The sequence below is a fragment of the Dermochelys coriacea genome, chromosome 3, assembly GCF_009764565.3.
Source record: "Dermochelys coriacea isolate rDerCor1 chromosome 3, rDerCor1.pri.v4, whole genome shotgun sequence".
NCBI classification, from domain to species: domain Eukaryota; kingdom Metazoa; phylum Chordata; order Testudines; family Dermochelyidae; genus Dermochelys; species Dermochelys coriacea.
In genome coordinates this window covers 53,494,678-53,518,199 of record NC_050070.1, presented here as the reverse complement: position 1 = coordinate 53,518,199, position 23,522 = coordinate 53,494,678, and the positions used below count along the sequence as shown (strand labels likewise).

At 40.5% G+C, this 23,522-nt stretch overlaps 1 long non-coding RNA gene across 1 annotated transcript; it reads left to right on the top strand.

The window, feature by feature from the left end:
- Nucleotides 1–515: 515 nt before the first annotated feature.
- Nucleotides 516–22,571, top strand: LOC122459653. Its single transcript, XR_006280475.1, has 3 exons — nt 516–531; nt 12,452–12,458; nt 22,463–22,571. It is a non-coding gene; the product is annotated as an uncharacterized LOC122459653 (long non-coding RNA).
- Nucleotides 22,572–23,522: the final 951 nt, after the last annotated feature.

Below are 23,522 nucleotides of genomic sequence, written 5' to 3'. Positions count from 1 at the left end.
CTGAGTTCTGGGTGGGGTGATGGGGGGGGCTATGCTCAGAGACTTTATCTCCTTCCAGCTCAACCTTTACACATAGGGAGAGATAATAATGCTACAGAAGCAGCACATGCAGCTCTAGTGGAGAAATCCACTGGACTTTCATCCTGTAAGAGTAGATGAGATAAGTTGGACATAATTGTGAAAAGTAATGAAAAACAGTTATACTTGTCTTATATCTCAGAATGTCAGTTATTCTGTGGAAGGGGAATCTGATTATTCCTGGGCCCATGGACCACAAGTAAAAATGGAATTCCTTATTTTGAACAGAATCAGCTTGTTACCCCTGCTGTAGAAGAAATAGGAAGCAAGGAGGAGAAGCCAGCTCCACATGAGTTGCCAGCTCTCTGCACAGCACCCGAAGCCCACAGATGACAGTTTGGGAAATGCTGAGATAAATGCCTTGTGTGAAGTAGTTGGTCAGAAAAGGGTTACAAACATGGAACCAATATTTGAAGAACTAAGCGTAATACTCCTAATGATTAAATGCAAAATGTACATCTCCTGAATAAACCCCTCATGAAGTGCATAAGGATAAAATTTAATCCTCCAACCCAGTGTCGGTGTGGGCTTCCAGCACAGTACCTGTGCAGATGCTACTTTGGCCTATGGGTCTCTGAATCAGTGTGATTTTTGGATCAAGTAGTCCAGCCAGTTGCCCTGCTGACCTTCATGACAGCCTTCTGAGAGCCAGCATAAAGTCCAGTCTCCTAGAGGAGGATAGGAACACAAGAGGATAGGAACCCTGCATGTGGCGGCTGTACTCACACCTCAACCAGCATATTACATTTGTGGTCACTTATATTTGCATATGCTCTCAGTACTGGGTGAAAGTCAACTAATGTGCTTAGTTGCTTTCTCCTAATTGCCAACAACACAGTGAAGGTCCTGAACTGATAACCTAGAATTCATCAGATTGTAAATATCTGAAAATAAACATTAAGGGTTGAGTTTGTTTAGAAAAGAAAACCTCACTTGGGATTGGTTTGTCTACTTTCTGATGGCTAATCTCTTTAAGAACTGGGCAAGTTTTTCCTATTTATTTTGTAAAGCTCTTAGCACACTTTAAAGAATCAAATGATAAAACAGCCATGGATTTTAAATTACATAAATCTCCTAAATGAAACTACATTATTCTGTTTCCAACCACTTTGGCTAGAAAATTGCAACCTAATATCCATGGATATTAATCCTATGTTTAGCATAAAACAGAGACACTATGACAACATGCTGTCATAAGAGTATTCTATCTGATCAAGATATCTGTCTTTTGGCATCTTCTTCTATAAAGGACTTTGTTAGTCTCATTAATGGCTCTAATATAAAGCGATGGACCTCCTCTGTAAAAAAACATATTGGACGCTTCCCAGAATAAAATATATTCAGTGGACTCTATGGGATTAGTCTCCCCAAACAAGCTGCCTTTGCACTTCTAAGCAAAGCTTAAATGTGGGATCACTGTATGATCTTCAGAATATGAACTTCAGAGCTCGTCTCAAAAACCCCAAGCCCAATTTTAATATTATTGTCTTCCTGATGTACAACTCAAAAGGTCAAAACATGTTTTAAAAATGGGCAGCAAGATGGTCCATATAGCTTTTTGAACAGTGATAAGAGAAGTTGAAAAATTATAAGATTGAATAAAGTTTACATGAGTAATAAAATATATAGACATTTATTAAATACTTAATTTTTGATGCCCAATGTCCCTCTCTGAATAACTCCCTGAAATTCCCAGGTCTCCTTGTCTCCATTACTGCCCTACCACTTCTAACATGTTTCCCTACCTCCTTACAAAATCCATTCACCTCCCTAACAGTTCCCCAGATTCTATGAACCCCAACTTCCTCAAGGCTATCTGTAATCCCTAGAGAACCTTTCACTCTCTCAGGATCTCCCTTCCTGTGACTCCTAAGAGGATGCTTTGCGTCTCTTCCTGCATGAACTCCAATCGAGATAACACATAGCTAGTACCTTACCATGACTTCCTCTCTCTGTGAACTTTCAGCATGGGTCTGGCTCCTTGTGAGGATTCCTCTCGAAGTCCTTCACAGATAAAATTATACTGTTCAGAACGCTGAGCAGCCTCTATGCTGGGAATTAGCATTTCTAGGTTAAAAGTCCTGTGGTCAGGTTCCTAAATTGGGTTAAATTAGCATAGCTCAGTTGAAGCTAAAGAATAAATAAGCCTTGAAAATGAAAGTGCCTTCACCAAAATCCCTTCCTACAGAGACTAAGAGCTGTGCTATACTCTGTGCTGGGCCCCTGAGATCATGAATCTAGTGTTTTTTTGGCTTGAAAAATATTCTAGGGTGGAATATACACATAAAGGAAACTGTATAAGATAAGGACTCAAAAATTCAGCTTCTGTAAATCAGCAGAGCTCTATTGACTTTGAACGGCCTTGGGGTCAGGTCCTTAGCTGTGAAGCCCTGCATATAGAGAATTTTGATGAAGGGTTGTATTTTTCCATCTACATTTAGATTTTTAAAATGGCTTACAATTAACTTAGAACAGAGCTTGATCTAAGCTTGGGGAAAGGCTGGTAGTTATTATATCTTCACCAGTGGAACTATCTCTAATTTTACATGTGGATCTGTGACAAATAGGACAAACATAGGCATATTTTGAGACCACTGTATTGAGATTGCATTCTACACCATGTGGGAGGGTTACCACAGATCCTTCAGGAACTAAAAATGGTATTGGGTGAGTGGGGTAATTACGTCAGCCCTGGGACTGAAAACAGCTCTGGAGAAGTATAGGCCCTTGGGCTGGTTTGCATATACTGGTTCAGAAAGGTCCCAAGAGATATGCAAGACACAAAGAAAGGGTTAGGGGAATAAAGGGAGAGCTTGAGCTTGACAGGGGAGGACCCAACCCTGATGATGGTTTGGACAGACTAGAATCCTCCAAGGTCTCAAAAGGATTATCAAGAGCTACTGGTAAAGAGTTTAGATCCTGTTGCTGTTCTATATATATTTTTTCCCCTTATACTCTTGTCCTTAAACAAATGTACTCTGCTTTGAAACATCTGTGTGATCACGGGTGAAACACTGTCAGTGGCTTCGGAGAGAAAGCAAAGAGCAGGGCTGGACTTAATGAGACCTGTTTTGGGATAATCACAGTGAAGTGCAATTTGTTAGTCTCTAAGGTGCCACAAGTACTCCTTTTCTTTTTGCGAATACAGACTAACACGGCTGCTACTCTGAAACCAGTGAAGTGCAAGGTGGCTGCAAGCCTAAACCTCTGGAACAGAAGGATTGGGATATTGGTCTCCTCCCACAGAGAGGTGTAAAATAAGGCTGATGAAAAAATTTCTATCAAAACATTTTGATGGAAAATTGGGTTTTCAATTAAATACTTTATTTTTTTTACTGAAAGCATCTGTTTTCCATGGGAAATTTCAGTTCCTGGTTGACAAACTGGATGCTCAAAAACTGGAGATAAGGGGGACAAAGGAAGGCAGAGAGCGCACCTGAGATTTTTCATAGAATCATAGAATATCAGGGTTGGAAGGAACCTCAGGAGGTCATATAGTCCAACCCCCTGCTCAAAGCAGGTAGAGAAGGGAAAGAGCCACGGCTTCGTAGTGTATTTCTTTTACAAAACCATGGTGACAGCTAAGTCACCACATGACAAATTCCCCCAAAGTATCACTGGTTTGAAATAAGAAAATGGTTGGAACTCACTTTTCAACATGCATTATATTTAAGAGACACAAGAGGACTATTGGTCTCTCATTGTCTCTTTGCATTACGATTTGCACTTGGAAAATGATCTGTTCCAATGTTAAAGTCTCTTCCATGTCTTCTCTTCAAGTCTCTTTCACTTCCATTTGGATCCTTCTGTGTAATGGATCCTTCTGACATTCCAACCAGAGAGACAGAGAGATGAAAATGAATGATCAGAGTAAAATGAGTAAGTGCTTACTTCAGCAGAAAATTGCTTAGCAGTGCCACTTACTTCCCTCTCAAACAAGACCAAATATAATCTATATTGTCACTTCCTGATCTCCCCAGAATATTTAGCTTTCCAGTTACATTGTTTCATTACTCAAATAGGAATTAAGCAATTACTAATTCACAAGATGATTCCTTTTAAATTTGTTTTTCGGCCCTCTATTTCCCAATTTCTAAATAATTCACAAATTATACATCTATCTGACTGACAGCTTAGAAATTCTGTGGGGATGCCCAGAGCAAAGTGGGAAAGGGAGGTAAGGATTCAATTAACAGATTTTAGTAAGAATTGTAGCATACGTGAGCCTTATGATACTGCTCTAAATCTGTTAGAATGTCAGTGTAAAATGACATCACTCTCGTAGAGGACTTCTGAAAGGTTATCCATAATTTATCCTAGGCATTCAAACAGAAATTAAAAGGTATCTTAGAAGTTAGAGACAAGAAAGGCCTATTACATCATCCAATCTAATGAAAGATTGTTTTCTAAGAACATTTTTTAGTCTTTTGTCCAGACTATTTTTAAAAATCCCAAGTGACAAGGCTTCCACCCGTTCCCTTGAAAGAATATTGCATAGCCAAGTATATCTCACTGTCAGCAAGTATTTCCTCATATAAAGTATAATGTTCTCTTCTCTTCTAGTTATTCTTCCATGTACCACACTAATAGTTCCCCATTCTTCATGTTAATAGCCTTTAAATATTTGTAGAATACCATGACCTACTCAGTTGTCACATACCCAATTTATACATATTTAGTTCTTTTAATCTTTCCTCAAAAGTCAGTTTCTTCATCCCTCTAATCTTTGTAGTTGCTGGTTTTAACTTGCAGCTCTCTGTCAGAGGAACATCGTACATTTTTCCTGTTACACTGGTTCTAACAACGATTCTCATGATTCACTAAAGATTCCCCGAACTTGATACATTACTGCTTATCATAACCTTATGTGTATGACCTTTTAGCAAGTTTTCACTTCACAACTGTTCCTTTCCAAGCTTGCCTGAAATAATTTTTCAGGTTCTGTGAGTCAGTGTATCACGCCCTGTCTTTGTGGCATGCCATGGAGTGGGGCTGAGGGAATGAGAGGTATGGTGGGGGTTTGACTGCAGCACACAGGGCTGCAAACATTCTGAGTAGCACTGCAGCCCTGAGGGCAGCTCCAGGAAGACTGCATTAACATCGAGAAGCCCCCAGGTCAATGTGAAACTAGGGGTTCCTGAGCAGCCTGGGATGGGGAGCATGCAAAGATTGCTTAAAGTTGTGTTAGCCACCCCCTTCCTCTGTGGTATGAGTTCTATGTTTGTGCTTCTTAATAGCTCAGCAGAGAACGTTACCCAATATTTTTATAACTCTAGCCAAAAAACCGCAATATCTACCAAGAAAAAGGCTGTCTATACATAACCAGGTTGCCTATAAATCTTGGCTCCACTACTCTATAAGCTCCATTGTGAACCATTCTCTTGAATAGAGGACACAGTCACACCCAGTTCTCCTTTTCTTTAGTGGAAACACTCACATAGCACTTTCCCTGTGCTCCTCCTAGCTATATATCCTTCAATCATGTCGCCTCTCAAATCTTTTCCTATTATTTATTATTTTCTAATTAAGTGACTGTCCACTTGGGGTCACAGCTCAAAGGTGGGTCATGAAGCTGTTCACTTTGGAAGGAAATATTTTGAACAGAATATAAGCTTCACAGGAATAAAAATCAGGTTGCAATGATAACCTTCCCAATATACTAGAAGGCTACCGTCAATCCACTGGATCATTGTGCACGTGTAAAAGGTCTAGTCAGGTGCCTAATGAATCTGCTTATGGCTGACAAGCCTAATTCAGGAGAGACACAGCTTGTTACAAATTTCACAGATCCATGTGTTATCTGAGTTGGAGTCCAAGAATACCACACAGCTTTCTTCTTTCTCGCTTTGCTTTCATCCTTTGGATCAAAGCTGCTTTGTGTTGAGCTACACCCAGTGTCAAATATTCCCTCCAGATTGGACAGGATTCTTTGCATGCCTCCCAGTTTTCTACACTGATGTTGAATGACTTTATATGTATATGGCTGCAGTAATAAGGTTTATAAAATATATAACATTAGGAAATGTACAGTTTGGGAAAATTCCAATAAAAAAGTATATATCTTTTAAACATGAAATTATCACACTTATCTCTGTTCTGAACATGCCTACTTAGTTTATATATCATAGAATCATAAAGACATCGAATCATAGGACTGGAAAGGATCTCAAAAGGTCTTCTAAATTTAGTCCGTTGTTCTCAAGGCAGGACTAATTATTATCTGGACCATCCCTGGAAGGTGTTTGTCTAACCTGCTCTTAAAAATCTCCAGCGACAGAGATTCCACAATCTCACTAGGCAATTTGTTCCAATGCTTAATCCCCTTGACAGTTAGAACATTTCTCCTAATGTCCAACCTAAATGTCCTTGCTGAACTTTAAGCTCATTGCTTCTTGTCCTATCTTCAAAGGTTAAGGAGAACAATTTTTCTCTCTTCCTTGTAACAACCTTTTCTGCACTGGAAAACTGTTATAATGTCCCCCCTCAGTCTTCTCTTCTCCAGACTAAACAAACCCATTTTTTTCAATCTTCCCTCATAGGTCATGTTTTCTAGACCTTTAATCATCTTTGTTGCTCTTCTCTGGATTTTCTCCAGTTTGTCCACATCTTTCCTTAAATGTGGCACCTAGAATTGGACACAATACTCCAGCTGAGGCCTAATCAATGTGGAGTAGAGTGGAAGAATTACTTCTAATGTCCTGCTTACAACACTCCTGCTTATACACCCCAAAATGATGTTTGCTTTTTTTGCAATAGTGTTATACTATTGGCTCATATTTAGCTTGTGATCCACTGTGACCCCCCCAGATCCTTTTCTGCAGTACTCCTTCCTAGGCAGTCATTTCCCATTTTGTATGTGTGTAACTGATTGTTCCTTCCCAAGAGGAGTACTTTGCATTTGTCCTTATTGAATTTCATGCTATTTACATCAGACCATTTCTCCAGTTTGTCCCAATCATTTTTAATTTTAATCCTATCCTCCAAAGTACTTGCAACCCCTCCCTTCTTGATATTGTCCACAAACTTTTAAGTGTACTCTCTATGCCAGTGGTGGGCAACCCGTGGCCCACAGGCTGCATGCACCCCATCAAGGTAATCTGATTGCGGGCCATGAGACAGTTTGCTGATGTAGACCATCCTCAGCCATGGCTCCCTGCAGCTCCCAGTGACCAATTGTAGCTGTGGGAAGCAGCAGGCTGCAGGGACATGTTGGCTGCCGGTTCTCACAGATCCAATTGGCTGGGAACAGCAAACTACAGCCACTTGGAGCTGTAGAAGGCCATGCCTACAGATGGTCAATGTCAGCAAACTATCCCAAGGCCCGCAATCAGATTGCCTTAATGGGCCGCATGCGGCCCATGGGCCGCAGGTTGCCCACCACTGCTCTATGCCATTATCTAAATCATTGATGAAATTATTGAACAGAACCGGACTGAGAGCTTATCCCTTGGTATGCCCTTCTAGGTTGATTGTGAACTACTGATAACTACTCTCTGGGAACTGTTTTCCAAGCAGTTATGTACCCATCCTATATTAGCTCTATCTAGGTTGTATTTCCTCAGTTTGTTTATGAGAACGGCATGAGAGACAGTATCAAAAGCCTTACTAAAGTCAAACTATACTACATCTACTACTTCCTCCCTATCCACAAAGCTTGTTACTCTCTCAAAGAAAGCTATTAGGTTGGTTTGATACAATTTGTTCTTGACAAATCTATGCTGACTGTTACTTATCACCTTATTATCTTCTATTTGTCTACATGATTTCTTAATTATGGCAAATTTAACTTTTATAAAAGAATGTTTTGGAGTTTCTTGGAAGATTGAAACAGTGCAAATCATTTTGGGTTATGGGGTACAAAGGATTCTGAGAGCTGAGGTCACAGGAGAAAAAAATGCATGGTGCTGGTGAAACTAAAGTTGAGTGTCTTTGCTGTAATGAATACAATGACAACATTTATATAATTCATAACCTCTGCAGATAGCTACACTGGTAATCTTTTTTTTTATTTAGAAATATTCTCAATATAACATTACACTCAGAAAAGTTTATAATGTTATAGATGTGGCCTGAATGGCTCTCTGCACATGACCATAATTATTTGGATGCAATCAAATAGTAATGTATTATTTACAGTAGCTGAATTAAAGAAGTAAGAAGCCATTTGCCCAGATCCAATTTGCTTAAATGTCAGATTTTATCCAAGAAAATCTATTATTCTTGGGGAGAAGTACTCAATCAAGTAAATCAAGGTGATGTTAGTTCAGGTATAAAAAAATCTTTGTTCTTATAAGTGGGAAATGAATCTCATATATGTTTTATGTAACTATTTTGTGTTAAAGCATTAGCAGGCTAAGGAATGATTAATTACGCAAATTCTTCGAGTCCACGAATCCAATTATATACTGTAGTACAAATCAGATAAAGAAAATATAACTGAAATTACTGTGAAAAAAACCTGAACACCTGAAACAATGAACAAAGTATAAGAAAATTAACATAGATCAAAAGGAAAATAGTCATTGGAAAATAAAGCACCCATATCTGAGCCTAGATGTACTGTAAGCGATAACAGGCTCACTTTAACAAAACCTTATATTAATATTAAGAATCTGAATAAGTACCAACAACAAAAAAGTCAGGTCTCCCCCCTCAAAAGAAAATCTAACATGACTTATGTCAAATTGCAGAGTGATTCTTGCTGAACAACATTAGAGAGAGACAACCAGGTAGGAGAAACAAAGAAAATTTATCACAGCGAAACATTGTGATAAAGAATCCAAAGAGAGAAAGAGAGAGAGAGAGAGAAAGAAAATTATAAGAACTACAAATCTTACAGGAGAAAGGCCCATGAACATGGCAGGATTCAGTAAGGAATGGAGAGATTCAACACAAGGAGACGCAAAGAAAGCAATTTCTGAATTGGCTACACTTCAGTGAAATTTGTGTCCTTCTAATATATATATATTTCATATATATAAAGTGATTTAAATTTAAGAATACATTTACATAGCTGAAACTATGAGTTATCACAGCATTACTCAGCTGATACCAATGAATGTGAATAGTGTATTCTATAATGCTGTAGGTTGTATTTAATTTAAACAGAAAATAAAATTGTGAAGATATAAATATATGCAATCAGTCAAATCTCTATATTTGTGCATTAATAGTTTATCTTTGGACAATATTTCAATTCCCCACTTGAAAACCAATATAATCTGTGAAATGGTGACTTTTTTTTCCTATCAATATTTCCACCATTTCATTTTGCTTGATTTTTTGCCCCTGAAGTTTTGCCTTTACTGAAAATGGTTCCACTAGGGTTTTGGCTCCATCTTGAAAAATCCATTTGCATGTGTTGTTATTTTTGAGCTAGATTGTGCTCTCTTTAATGTAGCCACACCAAGTAGAAGAAGGAAGGAAGGAGCCACCCCTCTAATGTTATTCAAACTCACATAAGGGCCACCCATAGAGCAGCCCCATCCAGAGTAATGCACCAATGTGTGGGAGCCAATGAAGTTTTTGGCTGTAACAAATTACTGTCCCCCAATACTTCCACTGAGTTCTAAGAGGCATTGTGCTTCCTGAAATGTCCCCTGAGGTGATGTGACTCTGCAGTATTTACAGTGGACTGTGCCTTAAAGGCACAGATCCAGCCATTATTAATAGTGAAGATGTTAAATGATCCTAAAACAAATCCCCCTTAAAAGGTTCTATCCCTGTTTAAAAGCAAATCTAACAGAATTAATACAAATTTCTGGTATGCCCCACTGAACATATCCCCATCTTGTCCTTTAATATTGCTTATAATCAGGTTCTAGTCCACATGACAGCATATCTATCCAAGCTAATTTAAATTCATTTTTAAAGCTAGACATTGTGAGATCCCCTAACAAATGATTTACTAAAATCCAACTATATTACATCTAATGCATTACCTGCAAACACTAGTAGATATAATACTAAGTCCCACTAACTTTAGTGGAACGACTCCCCGTACTAAGCACCACACCTACGTGTACATGTTTGCAGATCAGACCATTGGGCCTAGACCCACAGTGGAATTTGGACAATTAACTACCACTTTATGTCCAAAATTTGGATCTTCAAAATTCCCAGTCAGTGGCCATGGAACTCTGTAGGCATTTAAATTCCTTTAGGTGACAAAATTTCTGCTAGGAGGCGTATGAAAACCCATCTAAACCCATCTAAATCCTGATGGCACTGAGCTAAACTCCAGCAGGAGCCTCAAATTAGGTATTCCTCTGCCTACCTGCAGGGCCCAATCTGGGAGGTGTTTTCAGAGGCCACGTACGAAACTGGGCCCTGCATAAAGGAGATGAGGAGGTGGTGTCCTCCTTAATTCATACAAAGTGGAACAGCTTCAAAAGGAAAGATTGAGAGACACAGAGCAGAATATCCTATAACTTAGAGGTTAGGGCATTTGCTTGAGAGGTGGGAAACCTGGGTCAAATCACTGCTCCAGCTCAGGCAAAGTGAGGACTTGAACAAAGGACTTGCACATCTTGGGTGAGTACTCTTATATAGATATAAGATGGGGATCCTCCTCCTGGTTTCTATTCCACACCAATAAGAGATTGACTTGGCTTAAGCCCCTAGCTCCAGGAGAAGTTTCATGGTTGTGAATCCTGAATAAAAGGAGGTGCGTCTCTCCAGTTCATAATTAGATGCCTATCTTCCTTTCAGGGCCAAGGCTTAGGCTACATCCATCTCCTTGGCATTTACTACTGGCTAGTCTGAGCCACTCCCCACTCAGTATGTTTGCGTCTGTGAAAGCCTAATTCTCCCAATGACTTGTGTATAGAGCCTGGGCACAGGGATGTAAATTCCACTAGCTAGTAGGGTACTTAAATATTACGCATGGCAATGATGAGCCTAAGACCCCTTTGTGGATCTAGTCCTTAGTGTCTAGAATACCAACTGATTCACATCATTAATCCCACTTCTGTTCCATTTGATTTAAAGTGATTGCAATTGATTCTAAGGAAATATTTAAAGGAGGATTTGGCTCAACAGGGAAATTGTTAGAGGAATTGATTATTCATGGAAAGGCTGTATTAATAGAAAATCCTACCAAACATGTTCCACTACTGTGCTTGGGCTGAAATTCCGTTGAGACAGGATGCAGTAAATGTCCAGTGCTGTAGACTCATTCATTAAGAGAACAGGAACACAAAAGTTAATGGAAAACAAAATTTCAAGACATAAATCTCTCCCAGAGGGGAAGAATATTGTCATTGTCATCCTTTATCTCTCCTTTGCAAATAAAGAAACAAAAGACTGAACGATTTTTTAAAGAATGTCACATACATTATTTAGCAAATGGTTTCATGAGGTCAGCAAAAAGCAGAGCCCAGACAGCTCCATCACACAGGCTCTGGGCAAAGAATGTTTCTGATCCTCCTCAAAGTGACATCATCAGGTCAGAGGAATGATTCATAGATTCCAAGGCCAAAAGGGACCGTTGTGATCACTTAGTCTGACCTCCTTTATAACACAGGCCATAGAACTTCTCCGGAATAATTTCTAGACCATATCCTTTAGAGAAAAAAAAATCCAATCTGGATTTAAAAATCGCCAGTAATAAAGAATCCACTGCAACCACTAGTAAATTGCTCCAATGGTTAATTATTCTCACTATTAAACATTTTATGCCTTATTTCTAGATTGGGTTATACATTTTTCTGCTAGATTGAAGAGCCCATTATCAAATATTTGTTCCCCATGTAGGTACTCATAAACTGTAATCAAGTCACCCCCTAACCTTCTCTTTTTTAAGATAAATAGATTGAGCTCCTTGAGTCTATTACTGTAAGGCAGAGGTTCCTTAACTTTTTCTGCTATGTTCCCCTTCAGAGAATCATGTCCCCTCTTTCTAAGAAACAATATTTCCATAGATGTATGGGATATGGGAGTCCATCCTGACAAGGGCACCACACTGCTCCCTGAGCCACAAGCATCCTCTGCCCAGGACATTCTCCAGGTGGTAGCCTCTGCAGGGCACAGAAAGCCATACTGTGCCCCTCTCCTTGTGCACACACGCTGCAACCCTCAGCCCCTCAAAATCACTCACAGTCCACAGACTCCTCAGGCCCTGGCATGATCCCCACCATGCATGCGCAAGAGCCTGTGTGGGCACAGAGGAACTCTCTGCCAAGAGATCACAGGTGCACCAGCCTCTAGAGAGTCAAGTGAGCTAGAATGCCCTCCTCTCTCTCTCTCTCTCTCTCTCTCTCTCACACACACACACAGAATTCCTGTTCAGGGAGAGGCCTCACTTCTCATCCCTCTCACCTCCTTGTTTTCCCAGCCTGATAGAAGCAGCAGGGGCTGAAGCAGGGGGCCGAAGAAGACAGGTCCTTGCATCTGCATCCCAAAGTTTAAAAACCAGTGCTGCAAGGCAAGTTTTCTAATCTTTAATCATTCTTGTGGATTTTCTCCGAATCGCCTCCAATTTATCAACATCCCTCTTGAATTGTGGGCCCCAGATCTGGACACAGTAATGCAGCAGTAGCCACACCAGTTACAAATACAGAGGAAAAATAACCTCTCTACTCCTAATCCATTTTCCCCTGTTTATGCAGCCCAGGATCACAGTAGCCCATTTGGCCACCGAATTTCACTAGGAGCTATGTTTTGCTGATTGTCCCCTCACAACACCAAAATCTTTTTTCAGAATCACTGCTTCCTAGGAGTAGGGTCTGTGACAATCTAGCTCAAAGAATTTCTAAAACCCCTAGGAAAGTTCACTTACATGGTTTAACTCTGATTGTTGGAGTTGTGATTTAGTCAGAACACAATTGAATCAATCCTTCTCTTTATTTTAGTGATATTATTAAAAAAAAAAACCCTGTCATGTTTTACATTCCCCAAAAGAATCACTACTTATGTTAAAAAGAGCATATTTCCCATTTTTCATTTGAAGAATAATGAAGAGAAGAGAAGGAACTTCTCTTTTAAAGAAAGCACAATAAAAAATCTTCTATTTATACAGCATAAAGTTGATGATGGAAGAGAAAATTAATATATTTGAATAATATTACAATCAATTCTATCTTTATTTAATGTTTAGTTTTTGATCTTCACACCACATTATGCTATACCCCAGGGAAATTCACACAAATATAGTATGATCATAAATATAACATACACAAATAATTATATGAAATTAGAGCTTCACAGGAAATGCTCCACTGCCTGGGAATCCAATATCTCAAATAGTCCCTGATAGATTTATCACAATTATCTGTGATTCATGGCTTAAAAAACTGATAGGTTTCTTCATTATGACTTCTTTAGTAAGAACTGTCAAGAATGATATATTGACAACTGTTCATTTTGACTTTATTACAGATGGCTTATTTCAGGCCATAGTTTTCAAGAAATAGCTGTGAGAATTTCCAGGCATCCCTCCAGTCCAAAAAATTGGTTAGCTTTTAGAGAGTTAAAAAAAAGATGATGTAGAGACAATTCATAATCAATACCTTCTTGCCTAAAGTAAACTAAACAACTATATGTGTGCATATATGAGAATTAGGGCTCAGATCCTGCAATTAACATGAGCCTCTGCTCCTGAACAGAGCTCCACTGATTTCATATTAGTGGATATGATGGCAGGATGGTGTCTAGAAGAATAAAATACAATAGTCTGTAAAAACAAAATGCAACCAATCAAAATACAGTTTACATTTCTCTCCTCAGATATGTTGATTGGATCCTAAATGCAAGGCATCATTTCTCTCTCTGAAAGACAAATCTGTAAGATACTCATACTTTGAAACATAAGCATCAACCCACAACACTGAGTTTGCTGTATATTCTACAAAATATTCATTCAATACAATTACTTGAACAAGCTTTCGGATCAAATATTACTAATAATGTATTCAACCAAACTATAGATTTGGTCAAATAAAGCGAAAACCCCAACCTCCCACCCCTGTCCCCCTATCCAAAACAAAGCTCTGGAATAAATTCCAGAAATGGATAAAAACTGGCAAAATTTGTCATTTACCATATACAATAATTAGAATTCAACCATCTCTAACACAAAGTTTTGGGCCCAGTTTGGCATGTATGGAAAGTAGATTCAACATATTAAAAAGAAAAAAAAACACACTATGGTAGGTTTGAAATACGCTCTTTCCATCAGAAGAATAGTATTCTTATCCTAAAGTGTCATTCAGGAAGCTTCAGTTTATACTGCAATTCTTAGAAAATAAGCTCATTTGCCAAAGATATTGTTGTTCTCCTGATGAATTCGTATTTGGCATTAAACACAGGGCTACATGAGAAAGTGGACTGCATGGCTGCACAGAGGGGAAATAAGTCTCACACTTATGCTCCAACATAGCATCCATGAAGAGGTGGGGAGTGGGTGGAGCCTTGGTTCTACCCTCAACAAGCTGACAAGCATGACTGAGCTGGCAGTGTGGGTGGATTAGTAATTTGCTGCTGGCATGGCTCTGAACTACTGGGCTCTTTCTGCTGCTGAAAAGAGAACTCTTTTTCTGAAGAGGAGAACTGAAAATTACATTTATGAGGACTGGTGCCAAACAGAGATTTGAGGAGTCTCTGTCAGGGATTGAATTCAAATATAAAACTAATGATACATAAAACAATGTAATTGATAATTATGGCTAGATTTGGAAGGATTTGATTTTTTATTTGTAAATGTCAGTAAATGTTGATTTTATTGAACACACACAAACTGACAAAATATTTCCTCAATAACAATCTAAATGTATAGATAGGAATTGTTTTTAAAATGCTGCTTGAGATCTAATTAGATTTGAACATAAGGATGTTTACTTTGTATATTTAGTCATATGATGTTGACAATTTATGCTTTAGTGGTTATAAAATTTTAACTTTTTTATATCTCAATGTCTACTGTAATTAAATGATTATTGTCTGCCTCCCCATTTTCTCCCCCCCTTGTAATTCTTACAACTGTGAAAATTAAAAAAAAAACAATAAAAATGCTTAAATGAACACTGATACTATCTGTGGAAATAATAAAATTATAAAATCAAATTCTGCCAAGCCTGCATCTGATCAAGTACAGCAACATATTATTAAGGTTAAGACATAAATCATTAAAAGCAAGAACAAATATAGGAGTGAGTCCCAAAAAGTATAGTATGTGACCCAGCTGGAGAAGGATAAAGGTTAAGAGGGTTGGATATTTATCTGGAGCTTATCTTGGACAGTAAATTGAGCTGGAAAGTTAGTGAGATCAAGCTTGCTTTGGAGATTTCCAGTGCTGCTTGGTTTCAGATAGGTTAGAAATTAATGTGAAACTAGCCCTTCTTCCAGTACTGATAATGATCTTAAATAGAGCCTTTCATATCAAAATTCTTTACAAACTTCACTAACTGCTATTCAATATCAACTCATTTCACCCAACACTGAAAGGTAGCCACCTGAGAGGTGAAACACAGCTAGTGTTTAACGTCACATAACACAACTATACAACAGTTTAGAGTAGTTTATGTCACTTCCTCAGCTGATGTACATCTCATAGCTCCATTAATTCAATGGTGTTTCTAGATGGAATAAAGCTGTTCCCCTAGTTTACCTTTATTTAGGAGACCCTGACTCAGATCCTCACAGAATATAGTGTCAATTTACTTCCAAACTATCTTGCTTTAGTAGATTTGTGTGTCTTTCGACCTTGCCATCATTTTTATGGATTAATTAAAAACAGTCTGAATTATTGTTCCTCATGTGCATTAGAAGCTCATAAACCCTATATACACTTTCAGTAAATTTCCTCTTTAATGACCACTACCAACTGTAGTTAGCTCTCAAATGACCAACATCTCCCCAAGACTGACCTTTTCCTCTGAAAAGCTTCTGTACTCATGTGCTTCATGGCCTCCATAGTTTTATCTTCAACTTTCATTCTTGTTGTCAGGGGTTCCTTCCCCACTCTGAATTCTAGAGTACAGATGTAGGGACCCGCATGAAAGACCCCCTAAGCTTATTTCGACCAGCTTAGGGTAAAACTTCCCCAAGGCACAAACTTTTTGTCCTTGGAGGGTACACTGCCACCACCAAGTGATTTAACAAAGAACCAGGGAAAGGACCACTTGGAGTTCCTATACCCCCAAAATATTCCCCCAAGCCTTACACCGCCTTTTCTGGGGAGGCTTGAGAATAATATCCTAACCAATTGGTTACAAAGCGATCACAGACCCAAAACCCTGTCTCTGCAGATCATAGAGAAATCAGTCAGGCTCTTAAAAGAAACAGAACTTTATTAGAAATAAAAAAGGTAAAAGAAGCACCTCTGTGAAATTAGAATGGAAGATAATCTCACAGGCAGTCAGATTCAAAACACAGAGAATCCCTCTAGGCAAAACCTTAAGTTACAAAAAGACACAAAAACGGGAATACACATTCCCTCCAGCACAGCGAATTTCACAAGCCAAAAACAAAAGAAAATCTAATGCATTTTCTAGCTAGATTACTTACTAACTCTATAGGAGTTGAATTACTTGCTTCCTTGATCTGTCCCTGGCAGAGGCCTCACACAGACAGACAAATCCTTTCCCCCACCCCCACCCCAGATTTGAAAGTATCTTGTCCCCTGATTGGTCATTTTGGTCAGGTGCAAGCCAGGTTACTTGAGCTTCTTAACCCTTTACAGGTAAGAGGATTTTGCCTCTGGCCAGGAGGGATTTTATAGCATTGAATAGAGAAAGATTTGTTACCCTTCCCTTTATTTTTATGACACACCCCCCAAATCACAGATAGTGTGTCACACTGGCTGTGATTTCTTCCTGGAGCTCTAGGAGAGAACAGAATTAATAAGACACATGCATCTCTAGATATACTACTAACTGTATAAAGACTAACAATATTTTCTACATTTCAAGGATGATTTTAACCAGTTGATTCTGGGAAACTTTCACGGGAGAGTGCATCAGCCACTTTATTAGAAGTTCCTGAAATGTGTTGTATTTCAAAATCAAAATCTTGGAGAGCTAAACTCCACCGAAGAAGTTTTTAGTTATTTCCCTTGGAGGTATGAAGCCACTTTAGTGCAGCATGGTCGGTTTGCAGGTGGAAACACCATCCCCAAACATATGGGTGTAGCTTTTCCAGAGCATAGACAATGGCATAACATTCCTTTTCACTGATTGACCAGTGGCTTTCCCTCTCAGACAGCTTCTTGCTGAGAAACATGACAGGATGGAATTCTTGATTCGGTCCTTCCTGCATTAAGACTGCTCCCCCACCACACTCAGATGCATCTGTGGTTACTAGGAACTATTTGTCAATGTCTGGGGCCCTTAGCACAGGATCAGACATGAGTGTCGCTTTAAGTTCGTTAAAGGCCTTCTGATACTCATCAGTCCACTGAACTGCATTGGACTGTTTCTTTTTGGTTAGATCTATCAGTGGGGCGGTGATTTTTCTGTAGTGTGGTACAAATCGTCTGTAATATCTGGCCAAGTCTAAGAAGGATTGGACTTTTTTTTTTTTTACTTTGGGACAGGCCACTTTTGGATATCATCCACCTTGGCCTGTAGGGGGTTGATAGTTCCCCACCTGGTGTCCAAGGTAAGTCACTCTGTTTAGGCCTATTTGACACTTCTCAGCCTTAACAGTTAGTCCTGCCTCCCTTATGCTCTTGAAAACTTGTTGTAGATGCTCCAGGTGTTCTGCCCATGAATCAGAAAATATGGCCACATATTCCAGATAGGTGACGGCATATTCTCTCAATCCCTCTAGGAGACCATCTACAAGTTTTTGGAAAGTGGCGGGTGCATTTAGCAGCCCGAAAGGGAGTACATTAAATTCATACAGCCCAACATGGGTGATGAAGCTCACCTTTCCTTGGCAGATTCGTCTAGCAGTACCTGCCAGTACCCCTTGGTTAAGTCCAAGGTAGAGATGAACTGGGCATGTCCCAGTTTCTCCAATAGTTCATCTGTGTGTGGCATTGGATAGTTGTCTGGGCAAGTTATCACATTTAGCTTACGGTAGTCCATGCAAAAACGTATCTCCCCATCTGGTTTGGGAACTAGAACCACTGGAGATGCCCATGGACTGCCAGAGGGGCGGATTACACCCATCTGTAACATATCCTGGCTCTCCCATTCTACAGCAGTTTTAGCTTGAGGAGACACCCGATAAGGTTGGGCTTTAAATGGGGGAGCATTACCTATGTCAATGGAGTGGTATGGCCGTTCGGTCCATCCTGGGGTGGCTGAGAACATCGGCGCAGAGCTAGTGCATAGCTCCTTGATCTGCTGTCGCTGCATATGCCCAAGGGACATGGAAAGGTTCACCTCTTCCACGTCACCATCACTTTTCCCTTCGTAGTAGACACCTTCAGGCCACTCAGCATCATCTCCTCCCTGTGCTGTAAACTGACAAACCTTTAATTCTCTGGAATAAAAGGGCTTAGAGAATTAATATGCTACACCTTAGGCTTTTGGTTGGAGGTGGGGAATGCTATGAGATAATTAACAGCTCCCAGGTGCTCTTGGACAGTGAATGGCCCTTCCCATGACACTTCCATTTTATGGGCCTGGAGCGCATTTAAGACCATGACCTGGTCCCCTATTTTGAAGGAACACTCTCTGGCATGTTTATCATACCAGGCTTTTTGCTCTTTTTTAGCATCTTTTAGGTTTTCTTTAGCAAGGGCTAAAGAAGTTCAGAGGGTGTTTTATAGGTTGGTTACAAAGTCCAGAATGGTGCTGCTTCACCAACTGTAATGGCCCCTTAACCTCACGGCCATACACAAGTTCAAATGGTGAAAACCCTAAACTGGGATGTGGTCAGCTCTGTAGGCAAAGAGCAACTGCTGCAACACTAGCTCCCAATCATTGGAGTGCTCATTTACGAATTTACGTATCATGGCCCCCAAAGTCCCATTAAATTTCTCCACCAGGCCATTTGTTTGATGATGGTAAGGGGTGGAAATCAAGTGATTCACCCCATGAGCTTTCCAAAGGTTTTCCATAGTCACTGCCAGGAAATTAGTTCCTGAATCTGTCAGGATGTCAGAGGGCCAGCCTACCCTGGCAAAAAATGTCTGTTAATGCCTGGCACACACTTTTAGCCCTGGTATTGCTTAGAGCTACTGCTTCTGGCCATCGGGTGGCAAAATCCATGAAAGTCAGTATGTACTGCTTTCCTCTGGGTGTATTTTTCGGAAAGGGACCCAGAATATCCACAGCTACTTGCTAAATAGAACCTCAATTATGGAGAGTGGCTGAAGAGGGCTTTTGACCTGGTCTTGAGGTTTTCCCACTCTTTGGCATACCTCACAAGACCGAACATAGTTAGAAACATCCTTGCCCATTACCTCCCAGTGGAAGGACTTCCCCAAATGGTCTTTGGTTCTGTTCACCCCAGCATAGCCACTAGGATTGTTGTGGGCTAAGCTCAAGAGCTTTACCCGGAACTACCAACTGTCTCTGAGGATGCCAGTTTTCCTGGTGTCCATCAAAGAGTTTCCTTGTATAAAAGTCCTCTTTCTACAACAAACCAGGATCAATTAGAAGAGCTGAGAGGTGGTGGGCTGCTCCATGCTGCCATCCAAGCTCCCTGGAGGCTTTCATCTGCTTCCTGTTCAGCCTGGAACTGTTCCCTTGATGCTGGAGACATCAGTTCCTCACTGGATTGTGGACCTGAGCTTGGTCCCTCGGGAAGCAATGCAAGTGATGGGGCTGTTTCCATTGATTGTGAACTGCTCTCTGCTGGTGTACTATGTTGGGGTTCAGTCTCCAGCTGAGCCTTTTGTATAGGGTTATCTGCTGCTGTTGCAAGTGCAGGCTCGTTGGTGGAGCTGGTGTTGGTGTTGGAGCTGTAGATGGGTTTGCAAGTGCTGGATTCAGTGTTGGCAATGGTTCTGGTGCTGGTTGCTTCACCAGTTCCAGTTCTGGGACTGGCTTTGGTTCGGTTTCTGTGACTGGCTCCACTACGGCTGTTTCAGTCTTGGCAGGGGACTTGTTCCACCACCTCCATCTGGGTCTCTGGTAACACAGACGGGGCCCTGGTCGAAGGCTCAGGAACAGGGATAGGTGGAAAAGCTTGCTTAGTCTGGCTGTGGGTGAACATTCCCACCTTTCTGGCCAGCTTCACATGGTTGGCCAAGTTTTCCCCCAGCAGCATGGGGATGGGATAATCATCATAGACTGCAAAAGTCCATGTTCCTAACCAGCCCTAGTACTGGACCAGCAACTTGGCTGTAGGCAAGTCAAAAGAGTTTGACTTGAAGGATTGAATTGTCACTTGGACCTCTGGGACTATTAAGTTGGGGTCCACTAAGGAAACGTGGATAGCCAACAGTTGTGCTCCGGTGTCCCTCCACGCTGTAACCTTCTTCCGGCCCACACTCACAATTTCCCTCCACTCTGAGGGTATCTGGGAGGCATCTGGACCTTCGGACCTTCGGTGTGACCCCGGTGCAATGAACTGTAATCTGTTGGGGTTCTTGGGGCAGTTGGCCTTTACATGCCCTGGCTCGTTACATTTAAACCATCGCCCAGCCGACTGGTTACTGGGGCGAGGTGGGTTGCTGGAGAATGGGATGGTGGAATGATAAGGTGTCAGGAGTTTTCCTTGGGGTGTAATTGGAGTCTTGGGATGCCCCCGTTAGTGAGGTGTGGTCTGAGGGTTTCCCTTCTGGTATCCTCTCAAACTGAGACAAGGGTTGTTCCTCTCTCCTTCCTCCACCAATTTCGTTCTGGTTTGCCCTGCTTCTCTGGTGGTCTGGGACTGCTCGTATTGATCCGTATAAGAAGCAAGACTTTCTGCTGAGTCCATTTTCTTATCCCATAACCGCTGTTTTGCATCATCATTGGACATAGTCAGGAACTGCTCCTGTATCATCAAATCCCACATTCCTTCAAAGCTAGTTACATCCCTTCCTTTGAGCCATTTATCAAACAGATCCTTCATCTGGTTTACATAAGCCACATTACTTAGTCCAGCCCCTCTCTTAAGGGTTCTAAATTTTACTCTGTAAGTTTCAAGTGTAATTTGAAATTGCTTCAAAACCAAATCCTTAAATTTCCCATAGTCAGAAGCATCATCAATAGGCATCTGATTGAATATATACAGAGCTCTTTCAGTCAATTTTGCTACCAATGTGGTCATCTTGTGATTGTCAAGAATTTGACGTAGTGTGCACAGTCTCTCAAAAGTGAGAAAATATTTAGCAATATCACTAGATTCATCATACTGTGGATGTAGTCACTCCTGTTTGTGGATTGTTGGGGAAGGACTGTTAGGGTTAGCTGGTAGATTCAGCTTAGCCTTTTCCAGACCTAAGCACTTCAGCTCTAACTCTACTTCCAAGTGTTTTGCCTCTTTCCTCTCCTCTGCTTCCAATTCCAAGCATTTTAAGGCTTTCTGTCTGTCATGCTCTTTTTGTCACTCTTCAGCTTCAAATTTAGTTAATTCTCATTGCTATTGAGTGTGGTGTTTCGCCATCCTAGCTTCCACTTACCTAGCTCACCCGAGAGCTAAAAAGAAAAAAAAACCCTGCTTGTGAATTCCCAATTCGCTGTGCTGTAATCTGATGCTTTTGCCTCCAGCTGTTCCCAGAGAACAGAAAAATCCTTTTTGTTATGCAGCTGCTCTGTCTTCAGGCAAAGGGATAGAACATGCAGCTCTAATCAGCTTTAAAAAACCCTCCCTGTTTTTCAAGCAGAGAGAAAAATGTGTCCTTTTAAAAATCCTGCTGTGCTTTTGGTTCAAAAATGATCCCACCGCTCTGCCACCATGTCAGGGGTTCCTTCCTCACTCTGAACTCTAGGGTACAGATGTAGGGATTCACATGAAAGACCCCCTAAGCTTATTTCTACCAGCTTAGGGTAAAACTTCCCCAAGGCACAAACTTTTTGTCCTTGGAGGGTACACTGCCACCACCAAGTGATTTAACAAAGAATCAGGGAAAGGACCACTTATAGTTCCTATTCCCCCAAAATATTCCCCCAAGCCCTACACTGCCTTTTTTGGGGAGGCTTGAGAATAATATCCTAACCAATTGGTTACAAAGTGATCACAGACCCAAACCCCTGTCTCTTCGGATCATAGAGAAATCAGTCAGGCTCTTAAAAGACACAAAACTTTATTAGAAAGTAAAAAGGTAAAAGAAGCACCTCTGTGAAATTAGAATGGAAGATAATCTCACAGGCAGTCAGATTCAAAACACTGAGAATCCCTCTAGGCAAAACCTTAAGTTACAAAAAGACACAAAAACAGGAATACACATTCCCTCCAGCACAGCGAATTTCACAAGCCAAAAACAAAAGCAAATCTAATGCATTTTCTAGCTAGATTACTTACTAATGCTATAGGAGTTGAATTGCTTGCTTTCTTGATCTGTCAGGAGAGAAGAAGTAGATGAGAAGGGCAGAGAATAGAGGGAATGAGAGAAAGAGAACAGAAGGCAAAGGGAAAGGTGTAGAATACTGAAAAGATGTTGCTGTGTAATGGAAGAGGAGCAAAGGGGAAGTTAAGTAAAAAAAAGTATTAGCTTCTATTTCTGAAGACTTAATTTTCAGTTAGAAACTTTTATAGAATTCCCAGATTAGAACAATTTAGGTTTTTACATCCATTGGAGCAAAGAGGGAATTTCTGCATGCTTGCTTAAACATATTCTTTTTTCCCATACAAAGATCTTCATTTACACCTAATTGGTCAGATGTAAGTAAACGTTTATCATTAAGAGATACCAGAAAATGTTTAAGTGCATTTTTGTGTTAAAGAATATGAAGATAGTACCAGTCTGGATAATCAGTGCTCATAGTAATTGTGGTTGTGCTGACTCAAAAGGATTTCTAATTGTAAAGGCTTATAATTCAGTGGCTGGGTTATATTTTCCTCTTTAATTTTATTAACTCTTAGATCAGTAGCAATGAGTGTTCTGCACTGAGGACCTGTAGGTGAGTACACTCTTTTCAATCCCATAGCTCCCTCTTCCAGTGTTGTTTTGCTCCCTCATTCTCCTGAACAAATGCCATCTCATGCTTCATGCCTGTCTCACCTTTCTGCCAGCCAAACTTCCTTGGATAAAGCAACACTCTATTCACGGACAATTCTTTCCTGTCCTAATCTCATCACCAGATGCACACAGCCTTCTGTCCCAAAACCCTGTGTGACAGAAGGCTCAGATTGTGGGCCAGGGACTGTGAGTAATTCCATGAGGAAGGGTGACCATAGCCGTCCATGAACCAATAGTCTATCTTCTCAGTATCCTGAGTGAGCTGTAGCTCAGGAAAGCTTATGCTCAGATAAATTTGTTAGTCTCTAAGGTGCCACAAGTACTCCTTTTCTTTTTGTCTTCTGACAGTGGCCAGTACCTGGTGCTTCATAGGGAATGAACAGAACAGGCAGTCATCGAGTGATCCATCGCTTGTTGTCCACACCCAGCTCTGGAGGATAGGGAC